At 38.0% G+C, this 12,244-nt stretch overlaps 1 long non-coding RNA gene across 1 annotated transcript; it reads right to left on the bottom strand.

Moving 5' to 3' along the window:
- Positions 1-9,945: 9,945 nt before the first annotated feature.
- On the bottom strand, positions 9,946-12,004 carry LOC149137144 (uncharacterized). The gene is made up of 2 exons (XR_016240657.1): positions 11,580-12,004; positions 9,946-10,531 (listed from the first exon to the last, which is right to left on the bottom strand). It is a non-coding gene; the product is annotated as an uncharacterized LOC149137144 (long non-coding RNA).
- Positions 12,005-12,244: the final 240 nt, after the last annotated feature.

Here is a 12,244-nt window from a genome sequence, read left to right as displayed (position 1 = left end):
GTATCCAGTACTCTTTCCTTTTGATAATATAGTACTTGTACTTGATCATAACTAGTGGGAATCATGGAAATTCAGGTGTGTGAATTTTGAAATGTGAATGAAGTTTTGCTTTGTTTTCCTTTCATGCATGTTTTCTCTGATTTACAGATAACAAAGAATTAAATAAATTTTTCATTCTATTTTCTCATGTATCTTACTTTCAAAAGAAAAAAACAGCAGTGTTTATTATCCATATGTAGCAAACTCATAAGAGGCGGAGAGAGAACGTAAGTTCGTTTGCCCGAACATGAAAAATTATTGATTTCTCATTGGTTAAAAATTACTGCCCATATACGAATTATGAACTTCGTTGAAGAAATCTTTCACGGGGTTACGGTTCTATGATTCGTGTATTTGTAGTTATAAAAACCCTGATTTTCGGCAAAATCTCCAGTGATCGTTGGATGTTACTCAAGTCCACGACACTCACCCTTTTGAGTATAGGCTAATATATATGCCATGTTCAATACTCAAATCCGACAATATTGAATTGTCGTGAAACCTTATTAGTTAGAACGAGAAACTAGTTAATAATAAATTTAAGTCGTAAATTCTCTACAACGAAATGCTTTGTTTCTAAATTTCTATAAATGAAAAAATATGTATATAATAAATTAATGTAGAAGCTTAATTCCTTTTACATCTCGTTTCTTTCAACTTGTTGAATTTATTTCTGTATATTAATAAAACTGTATTTTTTTATGTGTAACGGTCAAGAAAATATAATCTATATCTTCAACATACATGCACGTAATAAACGCACATTCAGCGTCTTGTCATGTATACATCATAACATTTACGCAGCCTAAACTAAACTAAGAGTTATGCTTAATGATAAATACTTATAATTAAGTTATAAGTAACGAGATTATCATTATAGCTTTTAATTAGTAAACAATAATATTTGTAATAACTTACGAATGAAAACATTGTAAATAAAGATGTAGTATATCTCACACTTCAACGACCTGTTGTGATAACCCAAAACCAACATAAAAAACTGGTGTCCGACCTGTTATACACATAAAACATACAAACTACTTATAGACACACTACTGTGAAGTTTTTTTTAAAAATAAAGGTTAACTTATCTGACCACAAAAGACAGTGTTTGCATTTTTACACCATGAGCCCTTCTTTTATGCATTAGAACTGTGGTTGAGCTAAGTCTGAGCAGATTATAATTATTTCTAATATGGGCAAAAAGCCAGATTTTTTTAGTGGGGAAGGCTTAGTCAATTAAATCAACTCCAGTACTTTACTTTACTGACTCCAAAAGGATGACTCCAAAAGGATGAAAGGCTGAGTTGACCTCAGTGAGATTTGAAATGAGAATGTAAAAGTTTGGAACAAATGTTGCAATGTCTTTCCTTGACAGTTTAATGATTCTGCTAGTACACCACTCTTGAGCAGGTTTATCATAAATGCAAGAAAACAAGTTGGAATAGCTTGCCAATATCCATGGGTTAGCACCAAAAGCAGATGCTGCAACAAACACCATCAAAATATTAGTAGCAGTTCAGCATGCCAAACTGGAAATTATATCAGATTTAGCAGTGGATCCAGGATATCAGTAGCTGGATTAACAATAGCTAAATTGTATTATAGTTTCAGCAGTTACCACTAACCAGCTTATGTTACATGATCTAGCAGATCTCCAAGATCAGTTACATTACATTTAATTGAATGTTTATTGTTAATTTAATGACTTTTGGTATTTGAAGCTGATCCTTGATACTATAGAATTTATAATTTGATTGGATATACACACAAAAATATTTTGCATAAATGTGTGCTTTATTATACTGTTACACATTATCATACTATGATGTTTCACAGCCTGAAGTTATGCACAATGGAACTTAATGATTTCTAAACTTGGGTATTGTATAAGTTTGATTTTTTTTCTCATCATGAAGACAGAACTTAAGGAATGTCATTGGTATTAAGTACTTCCATTTATGCCTGGAGTGGATCCAGGATGAGTTTTAACAGTTGTTGTTTCCATTCACTATCATTGAGCTGAAAACCCAAGTTAAAAGCTTTCATTGTATGAATTTGGTCTATCTTGAAAATATTGAAGATAAACATATGAGTTCAGTTACAACTGAATCTCAAGATTTTAAGCCCATCTTAATGAATGAGCTTAAAATTTTTGTTAATCATCGAAATAATGAATTGGAGAGCTCTAATATTAGAAATTGCGATAGTCAGAAGTCAAGAGATTTGAGTTAACATGTGAAGTCTCTATCATCTTTATCATCATCATCATAGTTTTAAAGTCTATGTTTCCATGCTTGCATGGATCAGACGAGACTTCAGTGAGACAAGACAATTTTCTATTGTTGTATGTCCTTCCTGGTTCTGACTTTCACTTGTTTCCAAGTAAGATTACTACGAGCTTAGAAAATTTCCATAAGAGATGAAAGTAGTAATTATACTGAGAATTAAAGTTTGTTGCCGCCTTAACATGGCTGTTCCATACAAACTGGCATTACTATCATTTTTAACCCAAGAGGAAGCTTCCTCTAGTTGTTTATCGATGCAATCTGCACCTGATATATGTTGCAAGCAGGAGAGCAAACCTCTTCTATCTTCTAGCGGTTTGACAGGACTAGCAGATCGTCCAGTTTCAGGCTGTTTTTGCCCATCCTTAGTGCTGGACACCTGTCTGCTAGAGATAGCAGTAATACATTCCAGATTGCAATATATAGAAAAATAAGTGATAATCAGTCGCTAATCTTGCTAGAGGAAGCTTCCTCTTGGGGTTAAAAATGTAGTAACATTGGTTCATATGGAACAGCCATGTTGAAGTGGCAACAAATATTATTATGAAGAGCCTTTTCAAAGAATGGTTTAAAAGCATTTATTTATTGTCTTGCTATTGAAAAGTGCAATGCCAGATATATTTCCAACAAAGCATTTCTCCTTTTAGATAATGCAGCAAAACATTTAGTGAATTGAAATGAACTTTCTGATAATGTGAGAGGAGAATATATTCCCAAGAATACAACAGCGTTGCTCTCATCAATGGATCAAAGTGTGATAGCAATTTCAAGACATATCTCAAAACTTCCTAACAACTTATTAAAGCAATTGACTAGGAGGATAAATCTGCAATTAGAGACCTGGAATAAGTCCAACATAATAGATTGCGGATAATAGCCAACTGATGAGATGAATTGAAACCCTCAACTTTGAATGGCACTTAGAAAAGCATTTGGCCAGATTATATCCATGACTTTACAAGTTTTCCATGAGCAGAAAGGCTAAATCAAATTCATTAAGATATTGTGACACCTGCAAATGAAGTCACTGAGGACAATGTGGCTGAGTTAGTAGTGACCCACAGAGAAAATTTATCTAATCAGGAACTGATGTTGTTAGAACAAGAGCAAGTTGAAGTTACGGAAATCTCCCCAACACATCTACTTAAATTGTATAGGTTAGTGATGTAGGATTTCCGCTTACAAAGAACGGTCTGCCGTCATAATAATGAATGTAAGATAAAAATTACAAAAGAAGTTTACAATGAGCTCAGTTCCTACACTGTACTATAAAGAAATGAAACACCACAAACAACAATTTTGAACCAACAGATGTTGGTTATGAACTCTAAGATGGAAGATAGTGTCACTCATCCTTCTAGTAACTCTCATTCCATCCATCACCATCCCTCAATATTCTCTATTATAATTCTTATTCCTTAATGCATTTCTCTTTAAATGTTTTTATGTATACAATAGAATTTCACATTGTAAGATTTGCAGAAATACCTAGCCCCTGTAACATGGGAAATTCCTGTATTATAAAAGTCATTTCACTTCAGCAAGGCTGTTCCATATGGAATGATGTTACTACTCTTTTTTAACCCCAGGAGAACACCTCCTCCAGCTGGTTAATGACACAACCTGTGTCCAATACATTGTGAGCAGAGGAGCAAACCCCTACCATCTAGCAAGTTAACAGGACCAGTAAACCAGCCTGGTTTCAGGGTATTTGCCCTTCCTCAGTACTGGATGCCTGTCTGCTAGAGATGAATTTTTTATTACGATAATATGTATCAAATACAGAAGGGACATAACAGGATAATACAAACAAAACAAAAATATTATGAGTATGAATGTGCCTTACATTTAAAAAATTGATGATAAAATATTTATATACAATATATGTTGACTTTTTTTATTTCAAAGAGGGGGATACATCCGGCAGCCTGAAAGGCTATCCTTTATTTTTCCAGTGTTGATTAATTCGGGTTACTAACACCCACCTTTCTCATCACAGCCTTCCATCATTTCTCGAACACACTTCATGACAGGATTCTCCTCTCCAGCCCTATCTTGCTTTTCAGATGGTACCTGAAGTAAAGTAGCAAACCAGGGCTGGAGATGAAGGATCCCATCATGAATCCTTGCATTCTAATCCTCCATACACACTCTTTCAACACTGCAACTGTACAGAGAAAACATGCGCCACCTTCCTTTGAGAGTCCAGTTGGCAGTACAATCTTTATTATAGACTCAGCTGATAGCCGTACTCTCCCCAGATGCGACAACATGTGTTCTACGTAAATTATCAAGCTTGACAACTCCCAACATTGTACAAAAGCATGCTGGACGGTTTCTTCATCCAGCCAACATCTTGGACATGTCAGTGGCACTGACATTCCATGCCTAGATAACTTCTCGCCAACAGGTAACACATTCCTATAACACTACCTACCAGGTCAGGGATTTTTGGTAATTATCCAAATACCCTGGCCTGAAAGTTTTTTGAAACAAGTTGGTAAGTTGGTTCTCATCGAACCCCAGCGCCCCTCCTAGGCATCATCGTTTTTACTCTCTACCAACCCTTTGTACCAAACTGAGGTGGTATTCCCACTGCCTGCCTTACCTGTCTTGTGGATAAGCATGAGTGCCTGTTGACACTCCTTTTGCCGATCTGTCAGATTATGTCTTTTAATAAAACCTGGTTTGAATCTTTCCAAAGAGGCTGGTCGCAGAAAGAATTCCTTGTCACCCTCCAGGTAGCACCAGAGTTATCTCAGCCTCAATACATGTCTGCAAATCATTAGCCAGGGCATCCCTAACCCACACTTTAGCAGTTCCTGGCAGCAGACGGAGCGCCTCGCAAGTGGCTTTCCTCCTTTCTACAATAAGCAGAAAAGGAAGTCTCCAGCTTGTTTAGCCATGAGTCAGGGCAAGAGACAATGGTTAGGTGGTAGGTGATTACAGATGCAATAAACACCCGTACCACCTCTGCTCTTCCTTTCAGGGACAGAGCCCAAGTCCAGACTAGGGCTTCAACCCTGTCTGCCACCTCGCTCCAATTCTTCTCTGCCTGGGAGTCCGGTCCAAACCCAACTCCAAGCAACTTGACAGGACCATCTGTCCAGTGACCCACAACACTGGACAATATCAACTTGCTCCTCCAGGTGCCGAGGCACAAGCCAATAGACTTGTCCTTGTTAACTTTTGTCCCTGCCTCCGCCTTATATCCTTTGATAGCGTTCTCTACACAAGGTAGCTGAGCGTCATTGGACACAATGATGGTGACATCATCTACATAAGCAGGGACCAACTTACTGCATCCGATTTCATTGGGAGTGCACCTCAAATTCTCCAACTACCACAATAATGACTCAAGAGCCAACATGTACAGGAGCAGAGACAGAGGACACCCTTGACAAACTGAGTGCTTGATCGAAAACAGCTCCAACAGGTAGCTGTTTATCTGAATGTTGGATTTGATGCCACTATACATTGCGTAGATCCACCTGTGGAATTCTGGGCCCAGCCCAGCCGCTTCAAGGGCCGCCGCCAAGTACTGGTGGTCTACCCTATCGAACACTTTACTTTGGTCTAAATGGACCAGTACCCCACCTATGCTGGTTAATTTACCCAACTCGTCTAGGGTGTAGCGTATAAGGTGAAGATTATCCTGGATCAACCTGCTTGGAATGGCGCATGTCTGCACCTTCCCAACAAGTTTCTCCATGACACGTGTCAACCTTTTTGCTAACACCTTGGCCAAAATCTTTAACTCTACATTGAGTAGAGTTATGGGCCTGTAGTTACTTATAATGTACCCCTTGCTCAGGTCCTTCTGGATCAGCATCACCACTCCCCGACTCACAGAGCTGGGGATCCTCCCATTCTGTTGCCAGTTTGTGTAGACACTTGCCAGCAGGTCCCCAAACAAGTCTGGCATGCTACGATAAAAATCATAGGGTAGCCCATCCGGCCCTGGCAACTTGTCCCCAGTGCACTCAGCCAACACCTCTTTGACCTCCGCAGGTGTAATCGTGCTGAGAGTCGCGGCCCACCGGCAAGGAAACCCTTTAGGGACTCCCCATGCTCTAGCGTGTTGCTCTGAAAGGCCTTTGAAAGGTGAAAGGCCTTTTGCATCTCATCCTGTCCATAGATCTTGTGCCCCTGTTTGTCAGTGCTCCTTCTGACACTCCACATGACGGGCCCATCCAGCAACGTTAATACCTTCTCGGCCTCTGCAGCCTTCGTGTTTGGCTTTGAGGTGACAGTACAAGACCATTCTCGCCACCAGCACTCCAGCTGCAGAACCAGATTCCATAGCCTTGTCTAAATTCTTAACTACTTCCCTTTCTATTCTAGATCTATCTAAACTTAGCTGATTGCTAAATCTAATAGACTCTAAACGAATGGCTCTCTTGAGGGCGTGCCACCATCTATTATTAATGATGGCGTTGTACTAAATCCTTAATCCAGGCACTGAAGGCTTCACAAGTCAAAATAGATTTGTTCATCTTCCAGTACTTGGGTCCTTGTCTATGACATTTATCTACATGTACCTCACACGTCATGAATTTATGATCCGTGTAAGGGGTAATGCAAAATTGTGGACAACTAAAAGGATCCTTATCTCTATCTCTAACAAATACCGTATCTATATTATAAGATCTGCGTGAGCAGTCATTATTACTCCACGTCCACTGTGGAATACTCGGCTCATCCAGTCTGCTACGGTTTACTAGATTATAGCTTTCTAATAGACCCTTGAAGCCAGGATTTCCCCTCCTTTCAGTCGAGCCAACACTATCCGCCCATACACCGAGGATAGTGTTAAAGTCTCCTAACAGAATTACCGTTTTTGACATCACTAGAAAGTGGTCTAGATCTCAATAAAAACCAGACTGCCTACACTCCTTAGGAGCATAGACAGCTACCAACCTTCTGGGTCCAGAAAGACTGTACTTAGCTGTAAGTCTTCCTGAGTAGGACCACCACACCCCCTCCTCCTTGTCGGATAGGAGAAATAAATTTCTCATAGCCATTCAGAAGAGGTAAGAATGCTTGTGGTTCACTCATCTTGCACTCAGTTACAATGGCCACATCTATATCTCATGACCTGAGGTCATTTAGGAAATAAGCTTGTTTCCATTTCGACCCCAGCCTATGCACATTTATGCACCGTAGCTTAATTGACATGATGAAATTTTATAGAAAGGAATTACTTACAATTTAAGTTTGGGGAGGGGCTGCACAAATTCGCCTGCCTCCCAATCCTTTTCTTTTACTGGTGTAGCCACTGGGCTTTTCATTGCTGTAGCCACTAGGCTATTTGTTGGCATGGCTGTCGAACTTACAATTAATTTTCCCTCTGCCACTTCAGTGCTGACATCTCGTATATTGACCAGGTAATGCGTTTTCAGGTCTGTCAATAGGCTTTCGTCCATTACTGCAAATCTAATGCCTGTCAGTGTGTCTTTCAATATTTTGTACACATGTGCCTTATGGTGTGATCTAATTATTTTAGACAACACTTCATTTTTCTCTCTAAAGGCCACTGTTTATTGTGTGGGTTTTTTTTGTGGGGGGGGATGATAAAAGATTTTACCATGGGGTTGAGTTGGGGAGTTTGGTTGTATGTGTCTGCTGCATGCTTTGTTGATTTTTTGATTGGAGAGGGGAGTCAGGGACATGTGCCTTTTTCGTTTATGTGTGACTGTGGTAAAATCCATTTCTTCAGTCGTGCCTTTCTTCTCAGCTACTTTTCTTTCCTTCTTCTCTGAAGTGTTTTCCGGTTTGTCTGTTTTTTCTTTCACCTCCTTTGCAGCTTTTTGGGGTGGGGCTTCATTCTCTTTTTTCTTTTTAGTGCACTTGGAGCGAACGTGGCCTTTTTCTCCACACTTGAAGCACCGGAGCCTATGTCCCTCCATGGCTACTTGCATTGATAGCCCCTCCCCTACAAATACCCTATCGAGTAAATTTTCTAGGGTTTCATTCACAGCTTGGACTACTATTTCTAGTGTCTGGCCTTTCCAGTTTATTGCATCTTTCTTTTCCATGTGTAAGATTGACACCTCCTCCTCTACGTCGTAAATTACAGCCGCTGCTACCCACATAACTTCATATCCTGTTGAGATTTCTTCAACCATAATTTTTGCAGTTCTGCATCCCAAGTATGTGGGTAGCAGCATTATCTCCTCATTCTTTAGTGTCTTTGTTGACACCTTGGCTACGTTAACCATTTGGAACTGTGCTTCAACAGTCACACTTCGCGTTCCACAGCTAACGTAGCATACCTGATTCCATATTGGTGCCATGCACCTCTCTACCACTTTGTTCTTGGCTTCCATAATTCGCTTTTCCTTCAAGTTGTAGATTTTATATATCATGGTTCTAGCATTAATTGCTTGTACCGTTTCAGGAGGTGGCAACACTAAACTGTTGCCGCCTCTTTTTTAATTAAATTTCGGAACTTAAACAGTTGTTCCATTTTAACTTCTAACTCAGTTATGTCACCACCCATTGCAGCTGAAAAACTTCATTTTTCCTGTGTTTCCTCATTATTACTTGTTAATCCTTTTCCCATGGCAGGTATATCCTTTCGGGATGCAATGTTGAATTCCATCACAAAAACTTTATTTTTAAATCTTTGTCACAAATGACAAATTCACAAAAATTAACCCAGTAACAGGTATAACAAACAGTTCGATAATAAATTGTTTTTTTTTTTTGTTTTTTTTCAAAACAGTAATCCAACAAAATTCAACGGAATTTTCTGCCCTGTAGGGTGAAAATTACTGTTTTTTGACGTACAACAGTTCAAAAAACAAGTATTCAAAATATAGCACAAAAATGACATACAAAACAGACGGGAATGAACTCACATAATGTTTGGTAGCAAATTGTTACAATGCAAATGAAACGGCCATCTCGCTCCCGCTGCGAGATGAAACCATGGATTCCTTTTCCTTAAACCTTTACATTTTACATAACTTCTAACCTCGCTCCGAGGCGAAACCGCGACTTCCCTCTTCGCTTTTACCCTACATTTATAAACCTTTAAAACAAATGTTCATACAAGACTTACAGATTTCTTTTCTTTTTAAACTAAAAGTCACCCAAATGTTTATTACAATATTTAACAAAAAAACTTTAGAAAATCTGTTCATTCAGCAGTTTCGAAATTTACTTTTTTTTTTCGATGACTTTGTACTTTAAATTCCTTTGCTGGTTTTTTTAAAAACATTTTGGAAACCTGTTCATTCAACCTTTACTTGTTTTTCCCTAAAAGTTCAAATAAATATTTTCCAACGTTACAAGTCTTTACAAAATTATTTCGACTTACCTCATCTCTCTCTCACAATGTCTTTCACTTTTACAATCTTTTACGTTGGGGTGTCCCATCTCACTATAATTTTCTTTTTGTTTGTGTTTTTCATGTTGTCTCTTTTTGTTTCTATTTACCTGCTGTTTTGTGTGTTCTTGTATTTGTGTGTCTGTGTGTTCGTTTGACTGTAACTCTACGTGTTTCTTCTCTGTGTCTATGTTTTTAGGTTTCCGTAATTCTGGGTTGTCTTGTTTCTGGTCTGAATGTCCTTTTGATTCTTTTGCTGGTACTTCCACCGGTAAATTTTCTCCGCTTCTCGTCGTGGGTTGGGTTTCTTCCTCCATTCCTTTACTCTTCTTCAAGTCCACTGTCGTCGGTGACTTTCTTCTCTCTCGTTTCCTGGATTTTACCTCCGCAACATTCCCATCATATTCTATTTTTTGTTTCTGCTTATTCTCTACCACTATATCTTCTTGAGTACTCTCTTCCACCATTTCTACTGCTCCTCTAGGGCATTTCCTTCTCAGGTGCCCTCTTTCACCACATCCGTAACATTTCGGGGATCTCCCCTCCAACATTATTTCCTATTTTTCACCATTTGGTAATTCCAAGGTTTCCGCCATTTCATCGTAATATTTTGGGCTTATTGCACAGATTATTTCCATGCCATAACCCCATCAATTCAATTGTTGTGTTCTGCTTACTATGCCAATCTTCAGGTTTTCTCCATTCTTCCTCAGCTCAGAATTAAAAGTTGTGGCTATTACCCATTTTGGGTCTATCGACGGCGAGATTCTTCCCACTCTGACACTGACGATTCTTTTGCCCCAACAGTTCGACATCAACGTCCATTTCTCTCCATGTAACATCGTGTTGCCGGATTTTTTCGCCTCCTCTTCTGAAAGAAAGGTTACTACTATAGATCCATAACTTCTTCCTCTTATAAAAAACATTATCTTCAAAAAACAACAAAAACCGAGTCTGGTAGAGATTGCAGTCATTCACCCCGTTGCTCAATATATAAAAATAAGCAACATTCAGTCGCTGATTTTGCAACATGCAAAGTAGCTGGTTCTAAAATCTCCATTAGGGATACAAGTAGTACCTCTACTGAAAAGTAATGTCAGTTGCCACTTCAACATGGTTGTATTGTTAACCAGCTGGAGGAAGTGTTCTCCTGGGGTTAAAAAAGAGTAGTAATGTCGTTCAGCCATTGTTGAAGTGGCAACAAACCTAACTTTTCAGTAGAGTTACTACTTGCATTTTTTATAGTGATTTTAGAACTATCTACATCGACTGCCAACATACATAATGTGGGAATTTTTTATTTGGTTACCCAACCTACTACAAATAACAGTCCTTATTAAATTTCTTTCTTATCAAATTTTCACCAGATAATTTTCAAAAAATATAGTTGTGATGTAGCTTTGCATGCATGAAAATTGCATTCATCTCTTTCCAGAAATTAATAATAAAGAAGCTACAAGTATTTAAAATTATGTGATTTTAGCCAATTGGAAGGCTCCATCATGAGACAGACCAGAAATCATGATTGTTTGGCCCCGTGGGAATTGCACACACGAAACCTTTACGTGATGTCTCAATAGGCAAGAAATAGCAGCTAAATTTTCCTTAAACTACACCATGTCTAAAATGACAAAACTAGAAGCAGATCCAGTTAGTGTTATGTAAATTAAAGACATCTACATTAAAAACAACCTTCATGAATATAAACTTGTGTTGGAGGAGGTGTAGCATATGTACTCCATAACTTTTGATTTACTAAAAAAAATTTCTATGGAATCTGACATTTTCAACAATAGGTTATGATTATGCCAAAATATCAAAATTTAAATTGCAAACAACCCCACTATATTTTCATTTCCCACTTCTTTTCAAACAAATTTTTTTAAACTTCTATGTAGAAAATTACAAAAATTATTTACCTGGAAGGTCATTTCCCTGGGCCTTTTAATACAAATCTTGCTTCTCATGAGTTGCATATAAAATGATGGAAATAATACCAAAAAACAAGCTTTCAATTAACAGTGGCACTTTATTCTTCAACTAAATAAAATTACACTTTTTGTGATAAATGTATCACAAAAAAAATGTGAACTGTAGAAAATCATTCATAGATGGTTTTTCAACTCAGTCAAACTTGGTTACACATGCTTCAACAGGAACAAAAATAATGTGACATGGCTTCCTGAAAACAGAGTCTCCATGCTCTCTCTCACTTCATAGTGAAAATGAAAAGTCTCATATTATTTATTGACAAAATGAGGCTAACATTTTTAATTTGTTGCATCTGGTGGTCTATTTTGTAACACAATTGGATGTGCACTTCACAGCCCACATAACACTAGACCAATCCAAAAGGATTTCTGTGTCACATGACAAGTCACATGACCAATCATTAGAGACTTATGCCTGGAGCTGATTTCTGAGTATTTAAGTCTAAACATGCAATTATATTTCGGAAAAAATAATTTTTCTAAAATTTCAATTACATTCATGCCAATATTCTGAATGCTCTGAAACTTGTTTGCTCATTTTCACTTGCTTGAGTGATTTCCAACTAGTGCATGAAATGGGCTTGATGTGGTCT

Source organism: Octopus bimaculoides, chromosome 2, assembly GCF_046866305.1.
Source record: "Octopus bimaculoides isolate indiv1 chromosome 2, ASM4686630v1, whole genome shotgun sequence".
Lineage (NCBI taxonomy): Eukaryota > Metazoa > Mollusca > Cephalopoda > Octopoda > Octopodidae > Octopus > Octopus bimaculoides.
This window is presented reverse-complemented; position numbering and strand designations above follow the sequence as displayed.